The 14,122-nt window shown below is 33.7% G+C and overlaps 1 protein-coding gene across 2 annotated transcripts in view; it reads right to left on the reverse strand.

Moving 5' to 3' along the window:
• Positions 1–2,857, reverse strand: part of LOC116342815 (atrial natriuretic peptide receptor 1-like) — a 49,213-nt gene extending 46,356 nt beyond the window's left edge. Inside the window, exons 1-2 of one of the 2 annotated variants that reach the window (XM_031770574.1) lie at positions 2,744–2,857; positions 1,764–1,853 (exon numbers count right to left, since the gene is read on the reverse strand). The gene's annotated coding sequence lies outside the window, so the exon portion shown is untranslated. The remainder of the gene's footprint in view (positions 1–1,763; positions 1,854–2,743) is intronic. The other variant, XM_031770575.1, reaches the window with a different exon arrangement.
• Positions 2,858–14,122: the final 11,265 nt, after the last annotated feature.

The following is a 14,122-nucleotide window of genomic DNA, read 5'->3' on the forward strand; positions in this document are numbered from 1 at the left end:
ATTTCGGATGGAAAGATACGGAAAAAAGACGCACCAAGCCAATGAGAAAAAAAACGTCCATAAAATAACTATTAACAATCATTTGATTACAACCAACTGAAATCAATAAATCATCATTTAAATGACGGTAAGGCTGTTTACCATAGTCAATAAGATGCGTAGTGTGTGCTTTCAGCTTATTTCACAAAATGTTGTATTTGTACAAATGATTTTCTCCTATGTGCTTGTACACAAAGTGCGATAACTCACATTAGCGCTCCTATCATAATTTCACCGAAAAAATAACAAACTTGTATACTGTACACATAGTACAATATTTATACGATTTCTGTGTGAAAACAAAATATAAAAGAAATTGAAATCCCAAAATGAATGTATGTATCGATGAAGGCAACGTTAAAATGAAATCATTTTTTGTGCGTTAGCTTTCTTATGGTTTCCGTTACGGCAAACATTCACTGAAATTATTAATTTGACGAATTCAAGTGAGGCTGCCACTGCCATAAAACGTAAACAAAAATGCGTTTTTATTTGCGAAAGAAAGCTCTCTTTATTTATGTTTATATATTAAAATTGAATTGTTAGTGTGCGCCTTCCGTCAAATATCAATATGATTAAGTGGTGTGGCGCATCCTTAAGAAGTACCATTTAATGGATCATGTTGACTAAATTTTAATTATATTGGCAACCGTTCTGGTGGTTTATTATCAATTTGCTATCGTTGATTTCATATCAACGCATGAAAACATTTATGATTAATAAAAGATAATGGATTTTTTATACGCGTTTGCGATGCGTTGATAACACAATTAACCTATTTTATGGATTTTTTCTTTCGAATTATGTATCAAAGACGATCAAGAACATACACGAAAGTTGGGTGGTACTAAAATATCGAGACAAGTCGTCGCTTGGGTACTATTTTAACTCAAGTATGTATTGAATTATCTCATTAGTCATGACCATACCTCAAATTATGGACGCATATAGACAATTCATCACATAAAATCTCTTTTTAATGTGCTCGTCTTCTTTCTACATTAGAACTACGATTGCGAATTAATCAAAGGTAATTGAATATTACTAGCACAGTGGTGTTTTGAATCGCATTTTTGAAGTGGCCGTCGCGATTTTGACTCAAGTCCAAAAATGGAGATATGGAATTATTCAAGCAGGCAAAATTCAAAAGAAATTGCTTCATGTACTACGCGATAAAAATTTGACAAATTTCCGAATGCAAACTGACTTTGGATTTCTCCACATAATATTATTTTCAATTTCATGCTTTTCTCGTTTATCAAATGACCCTTTTTGATTGTTTTTATGCACAACTTTAAAACATTTTCCTTTTGCTTGTCTTGTGGGTGCTATTGCTTGCGGGCTTTGAATAAATCATGTTTTTGCACTTGCTGTGAATTGATTTTCAAGAACACTTCTCAGAAATTCTTCGACGAACTTTCAATGTTGAAGCTGCATCGATGCTGTTCCAGATTGACATTTTTGCATTAAGCTCATTTTGATGGATTGTGATGAATAGATCCTTCCGCTAGGATAAATTAATAACTTTTTTGATCAAGTTTCAAGGTCAAACGAACGGAATTTCATTTCATTTCTTCAAAGAGAACATTAAACCTTAAGCTTAGAATTTATCGCACTTATGAACACGGCAGTTAAGTGACTCATTTTTTCAGTTGATTTGTTTCATTTTCAGGAAATAGCTCAATATCACTATCAATAAAAATATAATACCAATTAGTACTTACTCTGTTTGTTGTAGACGCTTTTTTTCACCTCGTTTCGACCATAAAATGTGAATGATATTCAGTTGAGTTTATTTGTGTGCAAAACTAGACCTGATAACAAGAAATTAATGCACTCATTTTATAAAACGGTCAAAATAAAAGTTCAATTTTACTAGGTACTCGGTATATCAAATGAACAATATGCCAATATGATAAGATAAGCCAATTATATTATTATTGTCCAGCATTTATACGAAACTAATATCGCGCATTTATTTGTCATGACTTTTTTTTAACGCGAACGCTTGAAAGTGGTTTCGACCAATAATAAACCAATCATAGGCAAAAACTATAAAATGGTTTGGGCACGGGCCATAAAAACGAACCGAAAAAAAATTTATTGTTTAAAAAATGCGCGGTAAATTCGCGTAAATCACGCCGTTGGAATGGAAAAAAAGGTTTTGAGTAAATTCAATTGAGCTTTAGCACATTCATGTATTCACATTTCGCACCCCCTGAGAGCTAGTTTATGTGCAATAAATTTTGAAAAAGTGTAAAGTATTCAGCATTTCAACGCGTTAAATTTTAATTTGCAAAGCACATATGCACCCTCTCATCGGACACATTCATAATACCGTTATTGCGTTAATAGCACCCGAACAAAAGAAATATTAAACCTCATTGGGCTTTACAGTATTATTCAATTATTTATTATTATTATTTTTTGGTATGTAAAATGAAATTGCACAGTTTTTCTCTGTAATTTTCAGTCTGTTTCTAGCTTCGATGTGTTATTTATTGAATATTATTTTTTAGAACGTCAATTCACACAATGTTTTGTTGTTTCGTATACATTTCATTCACATGTCAATTACAAAATGCTGGATCTTCAAATCTATTTTTTTTGCGTTAACCAAAAAAATAAAATCAATTTTGAATAAAAAAAAACAAACGAAAAAGCTTTCACATTTATAAACAACGAATGAATTTCATGTGCTCACACTAAATAAAATAACAAATATTCCAGTTGATTGGATCCAAAATGCCACACAGTCGTATCGCAAACAGTCGACGAAAGTGATATTACCCGAAAATTGGCGTTGTGCAACCGTTCAGCTTGAAAGCAACAGATGTAATGTTCAAATGGAAAAATTGTGCGCGCGATAGATGTACTTGGCGGTCTAACGATAGATAAACATATATACATAGATATATATACGAAGTATACGAAAGGGAGAAATCGTCACATTGCGCACCATTCAAACAACGTTTTCCGCTTTATACGTGGCACACACAAACACCGTGTTCATCAGAAGAAGAGCAAAAAAAGTGAACAACATTTGAATCGTGGAGCGACCGCCGTAACGGTAAATTGTTATTTTTCTTCGTGTTATTTCGTCCCCTTTCTGTATATTATGCCATTTGAAAATGTTTAAGGTTTGTTTTCGATATATTTTAGATTCCGTTTTATCAGCACTCTTCGCTTTTCCACGTTTAAGTCACTCTTTATTTCCATCACGAACAATCCATTCATTTATTGCAATAACAAGCGATGTGCCTGTCATCGTTCGCTTGCACGATTTATTTTGGATTAGCCTTTTTTCGCGTTTCAATTTTGCGGTGTGGCTCGAATGTCAACGACAACTTCATCAAATAACGATATTGCACGTCTTTAATACTTGATCGCACCAACAAATTTCCACAGGCAAGAATAAACTATGCCATTCATTGTTTCATGATTAACGTTTCGCGTTTGTTTATTATCAAACCAGGAAACAGAACTGCAGTTTCCACTAACAAACTGTCAAGGGAAATTTTACCAAATAATTAATCGTATTTGAGAAGTCTTTATGTTTATTCCCGATATTGCCTTTTAACCCACATTTCCATTAAGTCACTTTCTTCAGCAAGTCAATTTCATAATTTTAACGGGTTTAAAACGATCTGTAAAGTTATTGACTTTGTTTATACAAATTTAGAACGTGACAAATGAACTGTTAAAATGAACATCGATCGAAATTGGATCTTTTTTAAATTACGTAAAACTTTGAGAAATATTGGAATACAGATTCTTCTTCATGTGAGCAAATATCTACTAAAGTTTCATTAGACGAAAAGATTAAGTATTAAAGATAATAAGAAATAAGTTTTTTTAGGTAAATACGCTTGTTTCTTGTTGTCAATAATCAACACGGAAATTTCCGGATTTTTTTGTGTGAATATTCAAAATGCAATAAAATCAAATTATTCGAACCATTCACTGTGATGACAGTGCATGGAATGTCGTCAACACAAACTAATCAAATACATGAGTGATATAAACTTAACCTTACGACACTCTCCGATAACAATAAATAAAACCAAAATTTTCGGCCGTTTGTCGCTTTATCATCTGCACACAAAAAAATAAAAATAGTAGATTCTTTGTGGTAGTATGTGGAAGGCAGTGCCTACTAGGCACATAGTTTACCACACGATAAGTAAAATCTACCACTAACATTTTTATTTTTTGTGTGTGCCATTGTCTATAAACGCACTGAATGAAAATAAACTGTATCAGTCTGGTCATAAATCAACCCAATAACATAATATTTTGACGATAAACTTCAATTACCGGGCATTTTATTTAACGTATATCTCTAATTCTCCATAAACTTTTTAGATCACTTGATTGCATTTTCGCGTCACAAAACTTCGATGTGTTTTCAGCACGAACTTGAACATTAGACATGCAAACACGCATACGAGCACATATGCCACACATTTGACCGCATTTGACTGTGGAAACTTTTTCTCAACTTCTCAAGTCATTTTGGAGCAAAGTTCGGTGAATGCATTTATTTATGAATCAAGCAACAAATTCCATTTAATTGGTTCGCCTACATTCAATTCTTCAATGCTTTTCTCTAGGCTCACTTCTTCGCTTTTCAAACATTGTGAAGGAAAACGAGAGACATGCAGATGGTAAGTTATTGGATTCTTATCCTACGTACTATAAATGCGATTTCGAAAGGAAATAAAACTCTTTGAAATACCTTTCACAATGCACAAAAAAAAAACAGATTTTATACATGCGTGAACTTGATTAAACTAAATTCCCAGAGAAAATTTCCAACGAAAAAGAAAAGAACTACGAGACACATATGACGTTATTCGCACATATTGCGTCGTTTTCTATTTGCTGCTGTATGCTTCTGAAACGTTGAAAGGATCACAAAAACATGTGTATGTGTGTTATACATTCAAATAGTCGAATAAATTTGAATTAAAATACCTCGATTTAGATATTTCCATTCAACCGTTTAGTCGTTCGCATCGTTCGAATAATTTGAATTTAGTGCCAATGATATGGAAAATATGAAAAAAATGTCATGTTTTGAAAAAAAATAACAAAGAGAATTCTTCGAATTAGGGAAGTATAGGTGAGGATTTATGACTTCAACGTGATTCGAATATAAGAATATCTCTAAAAACAATTTTCGACATAAATTGAATCATGCAAACAGCCTTGCTTCGGGGAATTCGATCGAAAACAATGCAATTCTGATACATTCGCGTGAACAACGGAATTTTCCGAATATTAAGCGAAATAATACATAACGTGAAATGACTTTGGATCACTAGTTGAACATGCATTGCAGAGCATTAAAACTTTTCAATTGGTAAAAATGGATTCATAAAAGTTATCCGTGAATAATTGATATGCCGATCACATCAAAGGCATATTAATTGTGGGATCCGATGCAATTTTATATTATATGGAATAACTGCATTTGTTTTTAAAACTTAATTTTAAATCAAGATGAAAATTTAAATTGGTTCGTACGAATATATCGTGTATAAATATTTTTTTCATCAAAAATGCTGACCTTCTACAAGATTATACAGCTTTAGAGGGTGCTATTCTCACCCCAAAAATAGCGACAAAACATATTTTGGTTTATATCTTACCAATAGCACATGTGTAGATAGTTCAGATCAATAGTTTCATCTATTTTAATTTTGATAGTCCAAAATGAATAGAGTCCTTTTGGTAAAAAAAAATGGTCAAAATGTTGTACAATTCTACACAAATGAGAGAAGTCTTCGAATTTGGTTGGATGGTCAATGCCATCAAGAGACACACACTGAAGGCATTGACATGATTCAACAAAAACTAGGAACTGTAATTAGTTTGAGCAAGTGTATAATTAGTTTTTAACTATTTTATAAAGTTTTTCTCTTAATTTGTTTCACAAGTTCAATTCACTTAATCTAAATCACTCGTTCAATCACAGTGTCTGGAAATTAACCCATTAATTTTGTTGCTGAAATTTCATCAACTCCGATTTGCCATAAGCTTCTTTTATTGTGTGCTATCATTGAGTTTCATTTCATCTTTTTATTACATACTTACCGCATTTGTTTACTGACTGTGCTTGGTCTGCAGACTTACTCATGCAATAATTTGATGCCAGTGAAACGTTTATGTACTAAAAATTTCCTTTCATCTTAATTATGAATTCGTTCTTCACCAATCTTGGTTTTATAGTTTTTCTTATTTCAATCAATACAAAATCGATAAAAAAAATCCCATTGAGTGAATATAATCCATCACACATGTTTACTCTGTTTTTTACTCTGCGTGGACTATAAGTGGTAATTTCGTAAAGATTTCGTTAGATTGTTAGTATCTGTTTAAAAGACAATACATGCAATAAATGCCAAGAACATTTCCGATTACTTAGCATGTAATCGGTAAATGTTTATGTCAACGAAGCGAAAATATGCGCATTTTATTACCATGTAACCATTGGCTTCATATATGTACGGCTGCTACTATATATGCCATTGAATGCTCAAAATTACCGAATCAAAATACGATAATCAAAAGAATTAGTGCGTCGAACAATGTTTCTAGGAAGGAATTTCTTTGTGCGTTCATTGTCATCGCAACAGCATTGATTTTACTTTCGATATTCAACATCCCCATACATTATACATTTGGTCGTAATGTTAAATCGACTATATGGCGTACATCAACTCACTTCATTGCAGATTATTCACATTGTTTTCCATCACCTGCCTACCATCAAGAATGTCTCTCCTTAAATCACATTTGATATGATGGCTATAAAAAAAAAACTAGGATACATACTTGGAAACATACTTGGAAACATTGTATGTTCCGGACTCGTTTGCTCGAACAAATTGCGATTTCATCTTCGGTTCCAAACAGGAAGCTACCATAAAATACAACAAAAATGATGTTGCGTGTGTTTGAACATGAACTGCATAGAGTAAGCTAATTCGCATTTATTTTCGAAAATAAAACCCATCTTTCTTATTGTTATTATTGCAAAGTGCTCGACACTACAAGTTATATTTATTCTCAGAACCATAAGACGACATTCGATAAAATTGCTTTCGGTTTTTTTTAACATTTTTGCTGATGCTACAGTTTAAAATCTTTATTGATTTCGTTTTTGTGGTAACTCGAAGAGTCCATAATTTTTCTTATCAATTCACGGCACTCCAACGACAAATAAAAATCAGATATAACTCAACGACCAACATAAAATAACCACTCAACATTTTTGTTATCCTTGCACAAAAATGAGCATTAACCGAAATTGACTTCAACAAAAGTGAAGGTACCAGTGGATGGCATGTACTTTAAATTTCGAGACATTTACATTTTTGTATCTCCGTTTTTCAAAGTGATATTTTTTTTCTGCAGAAAATCCGTTTTCGAATTTAATAACTCTTAAGATATGTTGAGTTGCAAGAAAATGTCGCAAACAAATGACCTCATAATGATATTATAACGAAAGATTTCCCCAGAGATGATGCACTGCTTTCTTCTTCACTTTATTTCCAAATAAATGGTTTTATTACGTAATTTTGACTAAAATTATTAGGAGACGTCTGTATCCATGTCTTATCCAATTCTTTAATTAGACTCCGGTATAAACCGTGTCACGATGAATTGGTAATCTTCTATGCAATATTTTTTTCTCGTCGGTTTACAAGCGATAATTAGTTATGAATCGTAATATCGAGCCCAAAGGCCTGTGGGAACATTTACGCCGACAAGAGTGTTATTCGATCAACTAAAATACTCTAGAAATCAACCATATACCACAGACACCATAAAAATTATTCACACGGTTTTTCTTCGAAAGTACACACACACAAACAGAGAGAGAGAGAGAGAAAGAAAAAAAAAACGAAAACATTCTCCAAACGAAGAGTTTGCATATTGCGATTTAAGCAAAATTGATGCTTCGTTGATGCCTTTTTACATAAGTTTTTTTTTTGCTTACTCAATTGATTTCCCTTGACTACATATTCCTGGAACACAAAAAAACTGAAGAACGGTGAACTGCCGCCAGTTTTTCTTTCACTTGGATTATATATATATATTTTTTGCTGGTGAAATAATGAGAAAACAAATGTATTTATTTTACATCATAAATGAGGTTTGGCGGCAACCAAGCGAACAAAAGCTTGAAAATTCGATTTAAGATTACAATGTAACGTACATCATAAAGTTTTATATCGAAAAATATGATGAACCTGTAACGACTTCTGTTCACTTTCACACCGAATGTAACGCTCAAAGTGTGTGCATGATTGGTATAAGGTAGCATACGTCACCATTCAATAGAAAGAAGTGATTTATTCTGCCGGTGAAACATGAATGACATCAAAATTTAACGTCAACACGGTTACGTCGCATTTTTTCACAACCTCATTAAATATGAATCCATTTTTTTCGATGATGGTTCGAAAAAACTCCATTTTAAAGAAAAGTTTAAGACGATTTTCAGCAATGCGGTGAAAAATATATCCTTTCATTTTTTTTAAATAAAAGTTTTGTGTTTTCTTTTAAATCGAAGTGAGACGGGTATCCGCTAACCAAATGAATTCGAACAGGTGTTTTTGACATAAGTATATGTACAGGTACAGGGTACATACTCCAAAAAAGTATACATGACCTCATTTATACACTTTCTTGGGTTTACTGAAATTGTTCCTCGGAGCGTCCTTATGACAGTTGTAAAAATAATAAATAAAATTATGAATGGTTATGAAATACTCCTATCGGAGTCATTTTCACTTCAGCTTGAAATATGTTTGACTTGAACATTTTTATGACTGAAACTTATATCATAAACCTGAAAATAACTCAACGAGAATCTAATCGGCCAATCAAAATCATTTTTATCGCCGCATTAAATTTCGACTTCGCGTGTATTTGATAACAGCACATATCATACACAAGCACTCTCTGAACTAGATCTATTTTTAGATAATTGTATATAACCACTTTAAAGTGCACATTAAGTCAATAACATATTTACGTTTTTAATTCAGTTCAATTTCATTGTGAAAATGTTGGCACTCATGAGAAAAGAGACCCGAGCGAGCGTGTTCTGCGCATCAAATGTAGATTAAACAGTATTCCTCCAAATTAAATTTGCAATTGGAAAAGTTCAAGGAAATTAAAAGTATGTGGAGCATGCTGCGCTTCCGTATACCGTTTAACGATTTCTTTATTAGATAAATCATCGAGAATACGAATAAGGTTAGACGTGGCTTCTCTTGTTTACAATCCAAATCCATATACAAATCAAGTTTAATTCAACAACTACTCTATTTCATTTCCCCGATGGTAAAATTCGATTCAAATACATCCAGACAAATTGCATTATAGTACTTGATGTTTGAAATGTGAAAAAAAAACGAACGAATTTTCTGAATAAACTTGTGCTGACTCACAAAAAAGATACATACATGATTGTTAGACGCAATATGTTTACAATGCAAATAAGTCAAGCCGTTGAAAAGTAGAGATTTATATCGGATTTCGTTGAGAATGTTTATTTAGATAAGATATATTCCGATATATTCTTTGGATTTGAAAAAAAATGTATTCTACAAAACTGATTTCGAAAGAAGAACTGACTGATTCGTTGCTCCTTCTTCTATTTATCCCAATGGGTGGGTGCAGTGCACATGTGTGATGTTATCTGAATATATGTATATTTTTTTTCTTTTGGAATCAAACATTTTTTCATAACAATGTCAAACGGAAGTGAATAAAATCTCAATAATATTGACAACATTTGCATTTTTGACAGCTTAATAAATAAAACGATTTTCGTTGAAATATTATTTTACTCTTATGTCTGACTGTATATCCGATGAATATTTGCCAGTATGGCCAGTGATGGCTAACGTTGTGCTCTAAATATTGTTACATAAATTGATTTCTTCTTTGAAAGAGTAAAATATGCGTAAAAGAATAAGAACGAGAAACAAACGACATCGAACGAATGTTTGGCAAAGCAACGGTTTGGGCATCGCAATGCGAATTGTAAACTGCGTGTGACATTGATGAAGAGTCACTTGAAACATGAGATAATATGAATTGCCGATTGGAACGTTGAGAGTTCGTAATGTTAAGAATTACATATGTTTCGTAATTTATTCGCTTCTTTTGCGGTATTCAATGTATTCGAATCCACCATGCACACACACATTCACGAAAATGGCCAACAGCATTCAGAATGGAATTATAACGACAAGAACAAGCGGCCACTAATTGATGACATATTACTATGCAGCAACAGCAGCAGCAATCGCGTCTCGTACTGCTTGCTACAGATACATCAAAAAATCATTGGCAATCAACATTCCTGCTGACAATCCAACGCGTCAGAGGGATCTCAGTTCTAAAAGCCATTTTGGCTGTGATACAGCATGCAGCCGTCGATATTCTTGTGAAATCGTTTTACTTGGAAATGAGATAAATCAATGCGCGAATACGTACGCGACTAAATGCATCCCGATATACATATACGACACAGTATGTATAGTGCACATTTTTATTGAGTGAAAGAGTCAAAGCAAACAGTTTAGCAAATGGTTTAGGCGTCACCATATCACTTTGCTTCAATCTCACAGCGACCAAGTTTTTTTCTCTTCTCTTCATTCTCTCTCCCTCTCTCTCTCTCTCTCTCTCTCGAAATTTTTTTTTCTTTCGCATCTCGCACTCGGCTTAAAGCTACAATTTCAAATGGCCAATAGCCACAAATCGGCTAATAAATCGTATAAAAGTGCATTTTGACATATTTACCGATAAGATTTATTTTTAAAAAAAGGAGAAAAAATGGCCAATGAACTTTATTCAAGATTTTTTTTGCAACAGAAGAGAAAATTGTATCAGAGCACTTGTCATATTGGCCAATTTTCGAAATGCACGAAATGTAACGGAAACATTTTCCTATTTTGACTCTGATTCAAATTCGCGCGTAACGCTGAAATAATTGCTACCAATCAATATTCTATTGTATTGAAAACAAAAAAAAGCGAAAAGAGCAAATCAAATGATCTGAAAACAATATAAAAGATTGAAGCTGCTTCGTGAACATTGTACGAATTGCAATTGTAAGAATAGGTTTTTAAGTGAAAAAAGAAATATTCTCGTGCACAATTTTTACAATTGCGCGAACTAAGTGAATCTACGCGAACAATGAACGAAGAGATGCATTGAAACACACAGTGACGGGAGAAAAAAAAAGGCAAACACAATGCATACAGTAATTATGTTACGCAGTAACGTGTAGAGATATCGTGTATGCACGTAACTGGTGGACTGCGTTTGTTGATGTTATAGCTGTTGCTTCTGCTGTTTCTCTTGATGATGCAGCAGTTTTGCTTCCAGGTACGAACAACGAAATATGCACTTTATAACATACATTTCTCTGCTGGAACGAACCAAACTAAAATTGCACATTGAAAGATGGTTGATTCTCATCAATCGGATAAAATGTACACTTACCGCAAACTAAGAACCAAACAAATCTCATTGCTCCCGCTCGTATACTCATCACATGTACGCATGAATCGATCCATCGCAAATCGATATAAATGCCATGCATCGGAACAACACACACATTATTGTATCCATTTCTGTTTGCTTCATCATATCCAACTCACGTTTATACCATTTTCCCCGTGTTAACAGCCACAAATTATGTGGCCGTGCACATCGCAAAATTAAAGAAAAAACAACAACAGCGAAAAATCTCCACGGAAATCACCACGAGAATACAAAAATAGCTTCAGCTCGATTCAGTGGTTCATCAAAAATGTTTGGACGAGCAGAGGCGAACATTTTCTCCTTCACGATTTCAAGGTCTCCCCATCAATTTCATGTAATATGATTTATTTTCACTTAGCTCGCAGCAACACTATTAGAATGAGAGAAAGAATGAAATGAAAAGATGAGGATGTTTCGTGCAAATTACATTATAGATGGATGAAATGATTGGGTTTCACTTAAAGTTCGATTGAAATGCGATCGACGTTGAAATTAACATTTAAATCGGTTCTTTGATATCCATCGTCGAGCAGTTGTTCCCAACGTTTGAGACATTGTTGTTTATGTTTGGAAGCAATGAGAAAACGCGAGCGAGAGAGAGAAAGAGAGAGAAATTATGTCCAAAATATGTTCCGTTAAACTTTTGAATTGATCATTTCAATAATCCACACACCACACGCAAAAAATTCGTCTTGGCTTTGTTTTTCTTTCTCTCACATTTAATGACCGATTAGCTTTTTATTGGAAAGAATGTGCCGCATTAAATCTGTATCAATATCAGCCCTATGAGCAATTTAACAAACATTCTTCAAATATTTGAAGTTACAAATCGCTCGAAGACAACTTCTTACTTGGAAACCTATTGATTTAGCGATTGAGACAAGGAGATGGAAAAATGTAATTACACTTGTGTGCTCGTGCTTCATAGACTCTGGCCATTTTCCATTATGTTTGGTTCTTATTTTCTCATTCTCTTGGTTTTCGAATCGAACAACGATTTACACGAGGCAAATATTGACCAATCAAACACAAATATACCATATTTAGACGATTCTAAATAAATAGAAAATGCGGCGGAAAGGATTTCCTATAGCTTATTGAACAAGAGTGTATGAGTGAGAGTGAGAGAAATACTTGGGGAACAAAGACAACTGAATTACATGATTTAAAGTCATTTAGTAGTGATTATAAAGACTCAGCTACAAATTAAACTTCGGCCAAATGACAAAGCGGAAGTGATTCCGTTGTGGATGGCATTTTGTGGTCGGAATACACGCCGATTCAACAATTGAAAGTAGATAAAAGTGATTTTAAATCTAATCTCATTCGAAGACATCTGCTGAAGATGAATGGGAGAAAATAGAGTGAAATTTCTTTTGTTTAATTGAAAAGATTGCTGGGAATCCCAACTTGGGATTAGTGGTTGTTCTTTTTACATCGAAGTGAAACCGAAAACGAAATAAAGTCAATTTCAAAGGATCCGCGGAACAGTAGTGCAATAGCATTAAGCATGATGCATGAAGTAATTAAAAATGTTTCATTTTGTTAAATGCATGAAATCCGGTTCATTTTGGGTGTTTTTTTTTATCGGTTCCTTCGATGCCTTCGATTCGGTCAAATAGTGAAAATTGGTGAGAGCGATAATGCCGCACAAAAGCCGTTCCAAGAAATCGCTTTCAACGAGCACACAAATACTGGTAGACACGGTCAGTAATTAAAAAATCAACCTGATTGCTGGGTTCGAGTTTTGGTACGGTTGTGTGACAAACATTCTTGGCATATTTTCATAAACGGTACACTTAATGTGACGAGAGAAAGAGAGAAATGTAAAGAGAAAAAAAGATAAAATGTATTACGAAAAATAGAATAGAAAGGACCGATGGAGAAGCGCACACTTTAAAACTAAAAGAGCCAAGCATGTATGCGAAAGAGATAAAGACAGGCAGAGAGAGAATAGTGTATTTGGTGATATGTTTATTCATTGCTTTGTGTGACGATTGCTTACGTGTTGTAGTTTAAGTTATACACAGAAATCGATGAATTGCTTTTGTGCCACATATTCGCTATTCGATAGCTCTCGCACAATGTTTGCCTTATTCGGTCGTATATTCTTGTTATTGATGAAAATTGTGGCCTTTGTAATGGTAGTCATACACGAGAAACACTCACAGCGCTCATTCTCATCGAGTTCGAATTTGAGAGAAGAATCATGTGCGGGTCGGTTGTAGCAACGTGCTACGATCTCACCTCAACTTCTTTTTATGAACCATTGTTGATTGTATGCGTTTCTCTGCTCATTCTCTTTGCACTTTTGTTTGGTACCATGAAAAATGCAACGATGATCATTTCACACTCACACACGTACATATAAAGTGTGCGTTCTGTGGCATACACACACATACAGGCGCAAATATTTACAAATACCAAGTTCCACGAATGGAATTCGAGATCGTGCTGAGACCAAAGAACTCATGTTCACAAGAAAAAATATTTAGTTCGAACCGAGACC

This window comes from Contarinia nasturtii, unplaced genomic scaffold (genome assembly GCF_009176525.2).
Source record: "Contarinia nasturtii isolate CC-2019 unplaced genomic scaffold, AAFC_CNas_1.1 Cnas_scaffold_928, whole genome shotgun sequence".
Classification (NCBI taxonomy): domain Eukaryota; kingdom Metazoa; phylum Arthropoda; class Insecta; order Diptera; family Cecidomyiidae; genus Contarinia; species Contarinia nasturtii.